We start from the raw sequence: 15,654 nt of genomic DNA, 5'->3' as shown, positions 1-15,654 counted from the left end.
ACTGATGTTTAGACATGTAGCTATCAACTAGAGATGTAGAAGTACACAACACTATCTAGCACAATACTTGACATTACATATGTAGCCAATTTCGATATGCACGACATGGCCTAAATTGTGCCGGTGTGCCAAAAACCAAACAATTTCCATTTAGAAATATCACTAAGCCACCACAGAGTCAAGTACTTGAACGTAACTGTATAAATGGTTTGCTGATTGGTCTATTTCTTCAAAGTCACGTGATTACTCGGCGCAGTGGTTTTTTAGTTCATCTGATCGTGAAGTGCTGTAGCCCCTAATTGTATTTGAATACCAATTAAGACTAGAATAATTTTATTCCATAAAGTAGGGTCATGGTTCAAAAGTTTGTGAACTACTAACCTAACGTTTGGACTGATTCATCTTACGACCATCTTAGATCAGCCTCTTGTTCGACCATTACCCATTCAATCTTTGTCAGAAAGTCCAACTTGAAGTGCTCAATTCCTGACTAATACTTCATGATGGATGGGAGGGGGGAGGTTCACAGGGTGGGGGGATTCTTACCAAATTGATAACTTGAAAAAAGAAAAAGAAATCTCTACAGCTTGTATCTCTGCAACTTGTATCTCTACAACTTGTATCTCTACAACTTGTATCTCTGCAACTTGTATCTCTACAACTTGTATCTCTGCAACTAGTATCTGCAACTAGTATCTCTACAACTTGTATCTCTACAAATAGTATCTCTACAATTTGTATCTCTACAACTTGTATCAAGTCAAAACCAATAAATATGCTGAATAGAGAAGAAAAGTAACGTTGAAGTTTTCTTATTTTGTAAATTATTGACGTCGATAAAAAAAAAGCTAATTACTTGTATCCATTATTTAACATAGTCGGACTTAGAAGTTGGTTTTCTTATGTATCATTTTGTGTTCTAAATCTGTTCTTATTTAATTTTACTTCTTTGTCACACAGAATTCTAAAACAGTTGCCTAAAACATTTGGTCTTCAACACATTTTTCCTTCTGGCCTGTTTCACGCACTCAACTTTTTTCTTTCTTTTAATCAATTCTCTTTTTATGAGAACATCAAAGAAATAAAAAAAAAATTGTCCAACAAAATCTGATATTAACCTCAATCTTCTGGTGTGTTTTTTTTTTTTGTTGTTGTTGTTATCTTGGGTGTTCTCTAACTAGCTTTGTTGAGAATTAGCTCTCAATGTAATCTGCTAACAGGATTGACTTCAAGTGGAACACTGAGACGAGCAATATCTGCGCAGTAGTAAGATTTAAAATTAACTCCTTAAGTTCATGTCACGTGGTTGTAAAAATGTGTTTTAGTTCAATGTTTATAGGGTTTGCAGTTTTTGCTTTAATCTACGAAGTTTGCATCTTACTGATTGATTCCAACAAATCTTATGTATTGATCTTTACATAGTTAGATGGGGGCGGGTGTCAGTGTGATGTGGGTTCAAGGTTGAAATGATGAGTTCTTAAGAATATTTTTGAGATAATACGATGTTACGATTGTTATTTTTTCCTAATCCAGGACAAGTTTTAAATGTTTTATCCTCTAATTCTTTCAAACAGGATTCCGCTTGAAGACAAAAAATATGCTAATTGTAAATCGATAGTGAAAAACACAATGACCTTTAAAGAATTTGTGACTTGGCTCTTCAGCCAAAAGAACTTCAATGATCTTCACTTTTAAGTATCTGAATACAACACTTTTAAGTATTTGAATACAACACTTTTAAGTATCTGAATACAACACTTTTAAGTATCTGAATACAACACTTTCTTATAAATCCGATCCGTCTTATTAACGCCATTTTAAAACCTTAAGGATTCTTTTACTTCGAAAACAAGCACACACATATAAACCATTTCTAGAGCAAAGTACTATTCACACTATATAAACTATTAGCATACAATATACACACTACAAATACACAATATATATATATATATATATATATCATGGGCGTAGCCAGGGTGGTGGTGGTTTGGGGGTTCAACCCCCCCCCCCCCGGAAATGAAATCCGGGGGGGGACGGGATGTAGTGATGATTTTTTGCTTTGATTTTGTTTATTTTAGGTGAGATTTTAATACTAAACTATCATTTGCCCCAGCACAGCAAAGGGGGTTTTGAGTTTAAACCCCCCTACCAGGGGTTTTTGAGTTAAAAACCCCTACGGGGGGGGGTGAGTTTAAAAACCCCTACCAGGGGGTTCGAGTTTAAAACCACTACCAGGGGGGTTTAAGTTTAAAACCCCCTACCAGGGGTTTTCGCAGTTAAATTCCCCTCTTCTATAAAACAAAACAAAAAAAAATGCAAACGACAATCCCCCGAATTTCACGAGCACAGTTAAGGAAAATTTTTAACCCCCCTCAAAACTTTACGATAAACCCCCTCTTCAATATGAAAAAAGAAAATTACGTACTCAAAATTGTATGAGCGTAGCTAAATGGGTTTTGACTTAGTTTTGAGTTTAAACCACCCCTTCAGCGGGGTTTGAAGGTAAAAAATACCTCTTTAATATTAAAAACAAAGCTAATTATACACTCAACATGTTATGAGTGTATTCAACAGGGGTTTTGAGTTAAAACTCCCCTCCAGTGGAGTTTGAAGCTAAAAAATACATCTTCAATATAAAAAAAAAGAAAATTACACACTCAGAAATCTATGAGCGTAGGCAAAGGGGTTTTGAGTTTAACATCAACCCCCCCACCCCCCCACCCCCCACCCCCGCAAGCGGGGTTTGAAGCTAAAAAATACATCTTCAATGTAAGAAACTAGCAAAACTACGCACTCAAAATGCTATGAGCGTTGCCAAAAGGAGTTTTGAGTTTAAACCCCTCTTCAGAGTGGTTTGATGCTAAAAAATACCTCTTCAATAGAAAAAAAAACAAGGTTACAAAAGACAGTTTGTGTGGAAACGGCGCCTGAAGTAAAATGTTTTACATAATTCGGATAATCCTTCAGAGTTGAAGATAGTTTACTTCCTAGTCCAAACCTCCTGCAGGACGACGGGGGATGGGAGCAGGCAAGGTTTGAACCTCCGATCGTCGATAAATCCAAACGACAGTCCAGCGCGCAAACCGCACGACCAGTGGTCCACCCAGGTAGGCTTCAATATTTTCAGAAAGAACATCCGAATGAAATTATATCAAAGACAAATGAGAGATAAGAATGGAGAAAGAAGGTTAACAGATCTTGTGTAGTGCCCCAACAGTCCAGCAGATCAAAGGATACTTGAAAGTGAATGTAAAGTTAGATGTGAACCTGGCCTAACTAGTTTGTGGTCTATAGGGCAGATGATGTAAAGTTCATCTGTTTTTGTGGCCTACGGTTAACGAGGGTGTCATGTAGCCAGCACAACGACCAACCGCCTTTGCTTTCCCCAACTAATGTCAGGTACCCATTAGAGCTGGGTAGACTCAGAAGTTGAAAATCCCAGTCTTCACCAGGATTCGAACCCGGGACCCTCGGTTCGAATTAAATAAGTTAATTGTTTTGAAAAGGCTCTTTTTTTTTTTTTAAGAAATTACAATTCATTTAATATCTACTAATTTGTAGTCATTTTCAAAATAAATAAAAATAAAACAATAGTGGTCAAGAAATTACAATTCATTTAATATCTACTAATTTGTAGTCATTTTCAAAATAAATAAAAATAAAACAATAGTAGTCAAGAGGTTACAATTCATTTAATATCTACTAATTTGTAGTCATTTTCAAAAAATAAAAATAAAACAATAGTAGTCAAGAGGTTACAATTCATTTAATATCTACTAATTTGTAGTCATTTTCAAAAAATTAAAAATAAAACATGAGTGGTCAACAAATTACAATTTATTTAATTTCTACTAATTTGTAATCATTTTCCAAAAAATAAAAATAAAACAATAGTGGTCAAGAAATTACAATTCATTTAATATCTACTAAATTGTAGTCATTTTCAAAATAAATAAAAATAAAACATGAGTGGTCAAGAAATTACAATTCATTTAATATCTACTAATTTGTAGTCATTTTCCAAAAAAAAAAAATAAAAAAATAGAACAATAGTGGTCAAGAATTTACAATTCATTTAATATCTACTAATTTGTAGTCATTTTCAAAAAATTAAAAATAAAACATGAGTGGTCAACAAATTACAATTTATTTAATTTCTACTAATTTGTAATCATTTTCCAAAAAATAAAAATAAAACAATAGTGGTCAAGAAATTACAATTCATTTAATATCTACTAATTTGTAGTCATTTTCAAAATAAATAAAAATAAAACATGAGTGGTCAAGAAATTACAATTCATTTAATATCTACTAATTTGTAGTCATTTTCCAAAAAAAAAAATAAAAAAATAAAACATGAGTGGTCAAGAAATTACAATTCATTTAATATCTACTAATTTGTAGTCATTTTCAAAAAATAAAAATAGAACAATAGTGGTCAAGAATTTACAATTCATTTAATATCTACTAATTTGTAGTCATTTTCAAAAAATTTAAAAATAAAACATGAGTGGTCAACAAATTACAATTCATTTAATTTCTACTAATTTGTAGTCATTTTCAAAAAAATAAAAATAAAACATGAGTGGTCAAGAAATTACAATTCATTTAATATCCACTAGTTTGACAACGCTGTCAATTGTAGTCAAACTGAATTTAAGTTATCTTATCTTGTAGACATTTTCCAAAAAAATTAAACGAAACAAAGGGAAATCTGTAGTGTGATTGTATCCAATTAGTTTATGTTTCCTTTTAAGCACTTGGCATTGTCATTGTCACTTTATGGTTAAAGGGGACATAATGTATTGAACTTGGTGGTAGTACGAAGAGAAAAAAGTGACTGATTTCATCCTAAGCCTCCATTCTGTCTCGTCAAATAGTATTTTAGACATATAATAATATTTAATTTTACACAACAGAACCACATCTTTTCTATAAAGTAATACAGAGAAAAAGGACTTCCTTGATAAGTGGCCTCAGTATTTTTACTTTAACAGTAACAATCTTCTACATAAATGAGTTTATTAACAAAGCTGCACAGCAACGTTAACAATTTTTCCGGAAATTGACTTTGTAGCAATGCTATGTTCCCAGGTAGTAGCAAGTAATTAGGCAAGGCAAGCTAATATAGGTTTTATACAGCTGCCTTGTATGCCTTGTGTATTTAAAAAGACTGATCAGGGAACAGGTTAATCCCTCTCACGACAATTTTTAAAGGTCTCCTTGTGATGTAAGAGGGCTACTCTAGCATCATCAAGGTGGCCCTTGGGTCTGTTAGAATCGTTCTGGGATAGTTAACCAAGCAAAGGTGCTGCTGTATCACAATTGTTCAGGGTTCTGTTAGGGTCATGTGTAAATTATTTCAGGATAGGGGTGTCGATTAAGGATTCTTTTTTCTCTCATTACGAGGGGTCGAATCCTCATAAAAAAAAAAAATTTCCGCTATTAGAAAAAATGTGCACAAAAATGATGTTTATAAGATTACTATTCGTCTTAAATTAGGTCTAACATATAATGCATACTAATTAGCTTTTTCTTATAAAAAAAACTGCTTGCATAATTGATTTTAAAAATTAGAATTTTCGCTTTCAGGAAAAAAAAAGTAGCCGCTGCATCAGAACTTTGAATGGTCTAAAATATTGTGAAGTCGGATTTTCAATATCTCTTCTAGTTTACGAGATCTAAACGGGACGGACGGACAGACATTTCGCACAAAACTAATAGCGTCTTTTCCCCTTTCGGGGGCCGCTAAAAAAGCAAATTACACACTATAATTATTTGAGCGTAGCCAAGACAATTGGGGGTTTTGAGTTTAAATCCATCACCTACAGATGGCTTTTTTAAAAGTTTAAAACCCCTTCAGATGGTTTTGAGTTTAAAATCCCCCTACAAAGCGTTTTGAGGTGGAAAGCATCTATCTTCAATATTATTCTCAAGCAAATTACAGCTACTAAATTCTATGTCCGTAGCTAAATGGGGTTTTGAATTAAAAAAAAAACAACATAACTCCAGAGATTTTTTAGTTTAAAACCCCCAACAGAAGATTTTGACGATAAAACTTCACTTTTCGATATAAAATCTAAAGCAAACTACAGTCACTTAATTCCAAGAGCGTATTCAAGAGAGATTACACATTTCTACCAGTGGCGGGGCTCAATTAATAAAAGTGCAGTGAATGTGGCTTAACAAAGATGGCTAACACAGATTTTAGGAGTCAGTTATAAATCAAGGAAATCCTATGCCGAACTGGGAGTCGACCCCTTAGTAAGATTGTGACAGATCGTCACATGAGGGGAGGGTCTAAGTCAGTAACAATAGCACATTAGGTTTTTGAAATAAAACTTTTTAATAGCAGTAAAATGCTCTGTAGATACCTCAGAATATGCATTTTATTGGCTTTCAATATCAGAAACAGTGCTTGGCGGCGGGGCTCTGCCCCGCGCTGAGGGAGCTCCTAGCGCTCCCCCAGACCCCCTTGCTGGCAAACTAACACCAGGAAGAACCTATTCTAGGGCACAATAAGCGTCTTCCGAAAGAATGATGGGTCAGAATGTAATAAAGATTATACACACACACACATACATATATATAAATATAATTTTTCGCCGGGGGGGGAGGAGAAAAAATCCCCCCCCCCCCCCGAAAAAAAAAATCCTTCTACGTCCATGATATATATATAGAGAGACACCTTTCAGACCTTGCGATCTATGGGGCAGATGATGTGAAGGTCATTTGTTTCTTTGGACAACGGTTAAAGAGTAGGGTATCATGTGGCCAGCACAACGACCAACCGCCTTTACTTGAGTGAAATCAGGGGCGCCCTAAAAATCCCGAAATTCCAGTCTTCACCGAGTATTTAATAATGCAGATCACCTGTAATGAAGCTATATTGTATTGACCTTGTTAATGGAACACGCTGTAATGAAGCTACATTGTATTGACCTGGTGAAAGGAACACGCTGTAATGAAGCTATATTGTATTGACCTTGTTAATGGAACACGCTGTAATGAAGCTACATTGTATTGACCTGGTGAAAGGAACACGCTGTAATGAAGCTATATTGTATTGACCTTGTTAATGGAACACGCTGTAATGAAGCTACATTGTATTGACCTTGTTAATGGAACACGCTGTAATGAAGCTACATTGTATTGACCTTGTTAATGGAACACGCTGTAATGAAGCTACATTGTATTGACCTGGTGAAAGGAACACGTTGTAATGAAGCTACATTGTATTGACCTTGTTAATGGAACACGCTGTAATGAAGCTACATTGTATTGACCTGGTGAAAGGAACACGTTGTAATGAAGCTACATTGTATTGACCTGGTTGATGGAACACGCTGTAATGAAGCTATATTGTATTGACCTGGTGAAAGGAACACGCTGTAATGAAGCTATATTGTATTGACCTGGTGAAAGGAACACGCTGTAATGAAGCTATATTGTATTGACCTGGTGAAAGGAACACGCTGTAATGAAGCTATATTGTATTGACCTGGTGAAAGGAACACGCTGTAATGAAGCTATATTGTATTGACCTTGTTAATGGAACACGCTGTAATGAAGCTACATTGTATTGACCTTGTTAATGGAACACGCTGTAATGAAGCTACATTGTATTGACCTGGTGAAAGGAACACGTTGTAATGAAGCTACATTGTATTGACCTTGTTAATGGAACACGCTGTAATGAAGCTACATTGTATTGACCTGGTGAAAGGAACACGCTGTAATGAAGCTACATTGTATTGACCTGGTGAAAGGAACACGCTGTAATGAAGCTATATTGTATTGACCTTGTTAATGGAACACGTTGTAATGAAGCTACATTGTATTGACCTGGTGAAAGGAACACGCTGTAATGAAGCTATATTGTATTGACCTTGTTAATGGAACACGCTGTAATGAAGCTACATTGTATTGACCTGGTGAAAGGAACACGTTGTAATGAAGCTATATTGTATTGACCTGGTGAAAGGAACACGTTGTAATGAAGCTACATTGTATTGACCTGGTGAAAGGAACACGCTGTAATGAAGCTATATTGTATTGACCTTGTTAATGGAACACGTTGTAATGAAGCTACATTGTATTGACCTGGTGAAAGGAACACGCTGTAATGAAGCTATATTGTATTGACCTTGTTAATGGAACACGTTGTAATGAAGCTATATTGTATTGACCTTGTTAATGGAACACGTTGTAATGAAGCTATATTTTATTGACCTGGTGAAAGGAACACGTTGTAATGAAGCTATATTGTATTGACCTTGTTAATGGAACACGCTGTAATGAAGCTATATTGTATTGACCTGGTGAAAGGAACACGCTGTAATGAAGCTATATTGTATTGACCTTGTTAATGGAACACGCTGTAATGAAGCTATATTGTATTGACCTGGTGAAAGGAACACGCTGTAATGAAGCTATATTGTATTGACCTTGTTAATGGAACACGCTGTAATGAAGCTATATTGTATTGACCTGGTGAAAGGAACACGCTGTAATGAAGCTATATTGTATTGACCTGGTGAAAGGAACACGCTGTAATGAAGCTATATTGTATTGACCTGGTGAAAGGAACACGCTGTAATGAAGCTATATTGTATTGACCTTGTTAATGGAACACGCTGTAATGAAGCTACATTGTATTGACCTGGTGAAAGGAACACGCTGTAATGAAGCTACATTGTATTGACCTGGTGAAAGGAACACGCTGTAATGAAGCTACATTGTATTGACCTGGTGAAAGGAACACGTTGTAATGAAGCTACATTGTATTGACCTGGTGAAAGGAACACGTTGTAATGAAGCTACATTGTATTGACCTGGTGAAAGGAACACGCTGTAATGAAGCTACATTGTATTGACCTGGTGAAAGGAACACGCTGTAATGAAGCTATATTGTATTGACCTTGTTAATGGAACACGTTGTAATGAAGCTACATTGTATTGACCTGGTGAAAGGAACACGCTGTAATGAAGCTATATTGTATTGACCTTGTTAATGGAACACGCTGTAATGAAGCTACATTGTATTGACCTGGTGAAAGGAACACGCTGTAATGAAGCTACATTGTATTGACCTGGTGAAAGGAACACGCTGTAATGAAGCTATATTGTATTGACCTTGTTAATGGAACACGTTGTAATGAAGCTATATTGTATTGACCTGGTGAAAGGAACACGTTGTAATGAAGCTATATTGTATTGACCTGGTGAAAGGAACACGCTGTAATGAAGCTATATTGTATTGACCTTGTTAATGGAACACGTTGTAATGAAGCTACATTGTATTGACCTGGTGAAAGGAACACGTTGTAATGAAGCTATATTGTATTGACCTGGTGAAAGGAACACGCTGTAATGAAGCTATATTGTATTGACCTTGTTAATGGAACACGTTGTAATGAAGCTACATTGTATTGACCTGGTGAAAGGAACACGTTGTAATGAAGCTACATTGTATTGACCTGGTGAAAGGAACACGTTGTAATGAAGCTACATTGTATTGACCTGGTGAAAGGAACACGCTGTAATGAAGCTACATTGTATTGACCTGGTGAAAGGAACACGCTGTAATGAAGTTACATTGTATTGACCTGGTGAAAGGAACACGCTGTAATGAAGCTATATTGTATTGACCTTGTTAATGGAACACGCTGTAATGAAGCTACATTGTATTGACCTGGTGAAAGGAACACGCTGTAATGAAGCTATATTGTATTGACCTGGTGAAAGGAACACGCTGTAATGAAGCTATATTGTATTGACCTGGTGAAAGGAACACGCTGTAATGAAGCTATATTGTATTGACCTTGTTAATGGAACACGTTGTAATGAAGCTACATTGTATTGACCTGGTGAAAGGAACATGCTGTAATGAAGCTATATTGTATTGACCTTGTTAATGGAACACGCTGTAATGAAGCTACATTGTATTGACCTGGTGAAAGGAACACGCTGTAATGAAGCTACATTGTATTGACCTGGTGAAAGGAACACGTTGTAATGAAGCTACATTGTATTGACCTGGTGAAAGGAACACGTTGTAATGAAGCTACATTGTATTGACCTGGTGAAAGGAACACGTTGTAATGAAGCTACATTGTATTGACCTGGTGAAAGGAACACGCTGTAATGAAGCTACATTGTATTGACCTGGTGAAAGGAACACGCTGTAATGAAGCTATATTGTATTGACCTTGTTAATGGAACACGCTGTAATGAAGCTACATTGTATTGACCTGGTGAAAGGAACACGCTGTTATGAAGCTACATTGTATTGACCTGGTGAAAGGAACACGCTGTAATGAAGCTATATTGTATTGACCTTGTTAATGGAACACGTTGTAATGAAGCTACATTGTATTGACCTGGTGAAAGGAACACGTTGTAATGAAGCTATATTGTATTGACCTTGTTAATGGAACACGCTGTAATGAAGCTATATTGTATTGACCTTGTTAATGGAACACGTTGTAATGAAGCTACATTGTATTGACCTGGTGAAAGGAACACGCTGTAATGAAGCTATATTGTATTGACCTTGTTAATGGAACACGCTGTAATGAAGCTACATTGTATTGACCTGGTGAAAGGAACACGCTGTAATGAAGCTATATTGTATTGACCTGGTGAAAGGAACACGCTGTAATGAAGCTATATTGTATTGACCTTGTTAATGGAACACGCTGTAATGAAGCTATATTGTATTGACCTTGTTAATGGAACACGTTGTAATGAAGCTATATTGTATTGACCTGGTGAAAGGAACACGCTGTAATGAAGCTACATTGTATTGACCTGGTGAAAGGAACACGCTGTAATGAAGCTACATTGTATTGACCTGGTGAAAGGAACACGCTGTAATGAAGCTATATTGTATTGACCTTGTTAATGGAACACGTTGTAATGAAGCTACATTGTATTGACCTGGTGAAAGGAACACGCTGTAATGAAGCTATATTGTATTGACCTTGTTAATGGAACACGTTGTAATGAAGCTACATTGTATTGACCTGGTGAAAGGAACACGTTGTAATGAAGCTACATTGTATTGACCTGGTGAAAGGAACACGTTGTAATGAAGCTACATTGTATTGACCTGGTGAAAGGAACACGCTGTAATGAAGCTACATTGTATTGACCTGGTGAAAGGAACACGCTGTAATGAAGCTACATTGTATTGACCTGGTGAAAGGAACACGCTGTAATGAAGCTATATTGTATTGACCTTGTTAATGGAACACGCTGTAATGAAGCTACATTGTATTGACCTGGTGAAAGGAACACGCTGTAATGAAGCTATATTGTATTGACCTGGTGAAAGGAACACGCTGTAATGAAGCTATATTGTATTGACCTTGTTAATGGACTACGTTGTAATGAAGCTACATTGTATTGACCTGGTGAAAGGAACACGTTGTAATGAAGCTATATTGTATTGACCTTGTTAATGGAACACGCTGTAATGAAGCTATATTGTATTGACCTTGTTAATGGAACACGTTGTAATGAAGCTACATTGTATTGACCTGGTGAAAGGAACACGCTGTAATGAAGCTATATTGTATTGACCTTGTTAATGGAACACGCTGTAATGAAGCTACATTGTATTGACCTGGTGAAAGGAACACGCTGTAATGAAGCTATATTGTATTGACCTTGTTAATGGAACACGCTGTAATGAAGCTATATTGTATTGACCTTGTTAATGGAACACGTTGTAATGAAGCTACATTGTATTGACCTGGTGAAAGGAACACGCTGTAATGAAGCTATATTGTATTGACCTTGTTAATGGAACACGTTGTAATGAAGCTATATTGTATTGACCTTGTTAATGGAACACGTTGTAATGAAGCTATATTGTATTGACCTGGTGAAAGGAACACGTTGTAATGAAGCTATATTGTATTGACCTTGTTAATGGAACACGCTGTAATGAAGCTATATTGTATTGACCTGGTGAAAGGAACACGCTGTAATGAAGCTATATTGTATTGACCTTGTTAATGGAACACGCTGTAATGAAGCTATATTGTATTGACCTGGTGAAAGGAACACGCTGTAATGAAGCTATATTGTATTGACCTTGTTAATGGAACACGCTGTAATGAAGCTATATTGTATTGACCTGGTGAAAGGAACACGCTGTAATGAAGCTATATTGTATTGACCTGGTGAAAGGAACACGCTGTAATGAAGCTATATTGTATTGACCTGGTGAAAGGAACACGCTGTAATGAAGCTATATTGTATTGACCTTGTTAATGGAACACGCTGTAATGAAGCTACATTGTATTGACCTGGTGAAAGGAACACGTTGTAATGAAGCTACATTGTATTGACCTGGTGAAAGGAACACGCTGTAATGAAGCTACATTGTATTGACCTGGTGAAAGGAACACGCTGTAATGAAGCTACATTGTATTGACCTGGTGAAAGGAACACGCTGTAATGAAGTTACATTGTATTGACCTGGTGAAAGGAACACGCTGTAATGAAGCTATATTGTATTGACCTTGTTAATGGAACACGCTGTAATGAAGCTACATTGTATTGACCTGGTGAAAGGAACACGCTGTAATTAAGCTATATTGTATTGACCTGGTGAAAGGAACACGCTGTAATGAAGCTATATTGTATTGACCTGGTGAAAGGAACACGCTGTAATGAAGCTATATTGTATTGACCTTGTTAATGGAACACGTTGTAATGAAGCTACATTGTATTGACCTGGTGAAAGGAACACGCTGTAATGAAGCTATATTGTATTGACCTTGTTAATGGAACACGCTGTAATGAAGCTACATTGTATTGACCTGGTGAAAGGAACACGCTGTAATGAAGCTACATTGTATTGACCTGGTGAAAGGAACACGTTGTAATGAAGCTACATTGTATTGACCTGGTGAAAGGAACACGTTGTAATGAAGCTACATTGTATTGACCTGGTGAAAGGAACACGTTGTAATGAAGCTACATTGTATTGACCTGGTGAAAGGAACACGCTGTAATGAAGCTACATTGTATTGACCTGGTGAAAGGAACACGCTGTAATGAAGCTATATTGTATTGACCTTGTTAATGGAACACGCTGTAATGAAGCTACATTGTATTGACCTGGTGAAAGGAACACGCTGTAATGAAGCTATATTGTATTGACCTGGTGAAAGGAACACGCTGTAATGAAGCTATATTGTATTGACCTTGTTAATGGAACACGCTGTAATGAAGCTATATTGTATTGACCTTGTTAATGGAACACGTTGTAATGAAGCTACATTGTATTGACCTGGTGAAAGGAACACGTTGTAATGAAGCTATATTGTATTGACCTTGTTAATGGAACACGCTGTAATGAAGCTATATTGTATTGACCTTGTTAATGGAACACGTTGTAATGAAGCTACATTGTATTGACCTGGTGAAAGGAACACGCTGTAATGAAGCTATATTGTATTGACCTTGTTAATGGAACACGCTGTAATGAAGCTACATTGTATTGACCTGGTGAAAGGAACACGCTGTAATGAAGCTATATTGTATTGACCTGGTGAAAGGAACACGCTGTAATGAAGCTATATTGTATTGACCTTGTTAATGGAACACGCTGTAATGAAGCTATATTGTATTGACCTTGTTAATGGAACACGTTGTAATGAAGCTACATTGTATTGACCTGGTGAAAGGAACACGCTGTAATGAAGCTATATTGTATTGACCTTGTTAATGGAACACGCTGTAATGAAGCTACATTGTATTGACCTGGTGAAAGGAACACGCTGTAATGAAGCTATATTGTATTGACCTGGTGAAAGGAACACGCTGTAATGAAGCTACATTGTATTGACCTGGTGAAAGGAACACGCTGTAATGAAGCTATATTGTATTGACCTGGTGAAAGGAACACGCTGTAATGAAGCCATATTGTATTGACCTGGTGAAAGGAACACGCTGTAATGAAGCTACATTGTATTGACCTGGTGAAAGGAACACGCTGTAATGAAGCTACATTGTATTGACCTGGTGAAAGGAACACGCTGTAATGAAGCTATATTGTATTGACCTGGTGAAAGGAACACGCTGTAATGAAGCTATATTGTATTGACCTGGTGAAAGGAACACGCTGTAATGAAGCTATATTGTATTGACCTGGTGAAAGGAACACGCTGTAATGAAGCTACATTGTATTGACCTGGTGAAAGGAACACGCTGTAATGAAGCTACATTGTATTGACCTGGTGAAAGGAACACGTTGTAATGAAGCTATATTGTATTGACCTGGTGAAAGGAACACGTTGTAATGAAGCTATATTGTATTGACCTGGTGAAAGGAACACGCTGTAATGAAGCTACATTGTATTGACCTGGTGAAAGGAACACGCTGTAATGAAGCTACATTGTATTGACCTGGTGAAAGGAACACGCTGTAATGAAGCTATATTGTATTGACCTTGTTAATGGAACACGTTGTAATGAAGCTACATTGTATTGACCTGGTGAAAGGAACACGCTGTAATGAAGCTATATTGTATTGACCTTGTTAATGGAACACGCTGTAATGAAGCTACATTGTATTGACCTGGTGAAAGGAACACGCTGTAATGAAGCTATATTGTATTGACCTGGTGAAAGGAACACGTTGTAATGAAGCTACATTGTATTGACCTGGTGAAAGGAACACGTTGTAATGAAGCTACATTGTATTGACCTGGTGAAAGGAACACGCTGTAATGAAGCTACATTGTATTGACCTGGTGAAAGGAACACGCTGTAATGAAGCTACATTGTATTGACCTGGTGAAAGGAACACGCTGTAATGAAGCTATATTGTATTGACCTTGTTAATGGAACACGCTGTAATGAAGCTACATTGTATTGACCTGGTGAAAGGAACACGCTGTAATGAAGCTATATTGTATTGACCTGGTGAAAGGAACACGCTGTAATGAAGCTATATTGTATTGACCTTGTTAATGGAACACGTTGTAATGAAGCTACATTGTATTGACCTGGTGAAAGGAACACGCTGTAATGAAGCTATATTGTATTGACCTTGTTAATGGAACACGCTGTAATGAAGCTACATTGTATTGACCTGGTGAAAGGAACACGCTGTAATGAAGCTACATTGTATTGACCTGGTGAAAGGAACACGTTGTAATGAAGCTACATTGTATTGACCTGGTGAAAGGAACACGTTGTAATGAAGCTACATTGTATTGACCTGGTGAAAGGAACACGTTGTAATGAAGCTACATTGTATTGACCTGGTGAAAGGAACACGCTGTAATGAAGCTACATTGTATTGACCTGGTGAAAGGAACACGCTGTAATGAAGCTATATTGTATTGACCTTGTTAATGGAACACGCTGTAATGAAGCTACATTGTATTGACCTGGTGAAAGGAACACGCTGTAATGAAGCTATATTGTATTGACCTGGTGAAAGGAACACGCTGTAATGAAGCTATATTGTATTGACCTTGTTAATGGAACACGCTGTAATGAAGCTATATTGTATTGACCTTGTTAATGGAACACGTTGTAATGAAGCTACATTGTATTGACCTGGTGAAAGGAACACGTTGTAATGAAGCTATATTGTATTGACCTTGTTAATGGAACACGCTGTAA

General features: G+C 36.6%; 1 protein-coding gene across 4 annotated transcripts in view; it reads left to right on the top strand.

Moving 5' to 3' along the window:
* The window catches only part of LOC106063352 (leucine-rich repeat and coiled-coil domain-containing protein 1-like), a 265,048-nt gene that overhangs the window by 163,695 nt on the left and 85,699 nt on the right, over positions 1–15,654 (top strand). The gene's annotated exons all lie outside the window — the stretch shown is intronic.

The sequence above is a fragment of the Biomphalaria glabrata genome, chromosome 7 (genome assembly GCF_947242115.1).
Source record: "Biomphalaria glabrata chromosome 7, xgBioGlab47.1, whole genome shotgun sequence".
Taxonomy (NCBI): Eukaryota; Metazoa; Mollusca; class Gastropoda; family Planorbidae; genus Biomphalaria; species Biomphalaria glabrata.
The sequence above is the reverse complement of the archived record's forward strand: the minus strand, read 5'-3'. Positions and strand labels throughout refer to the sequence as shown.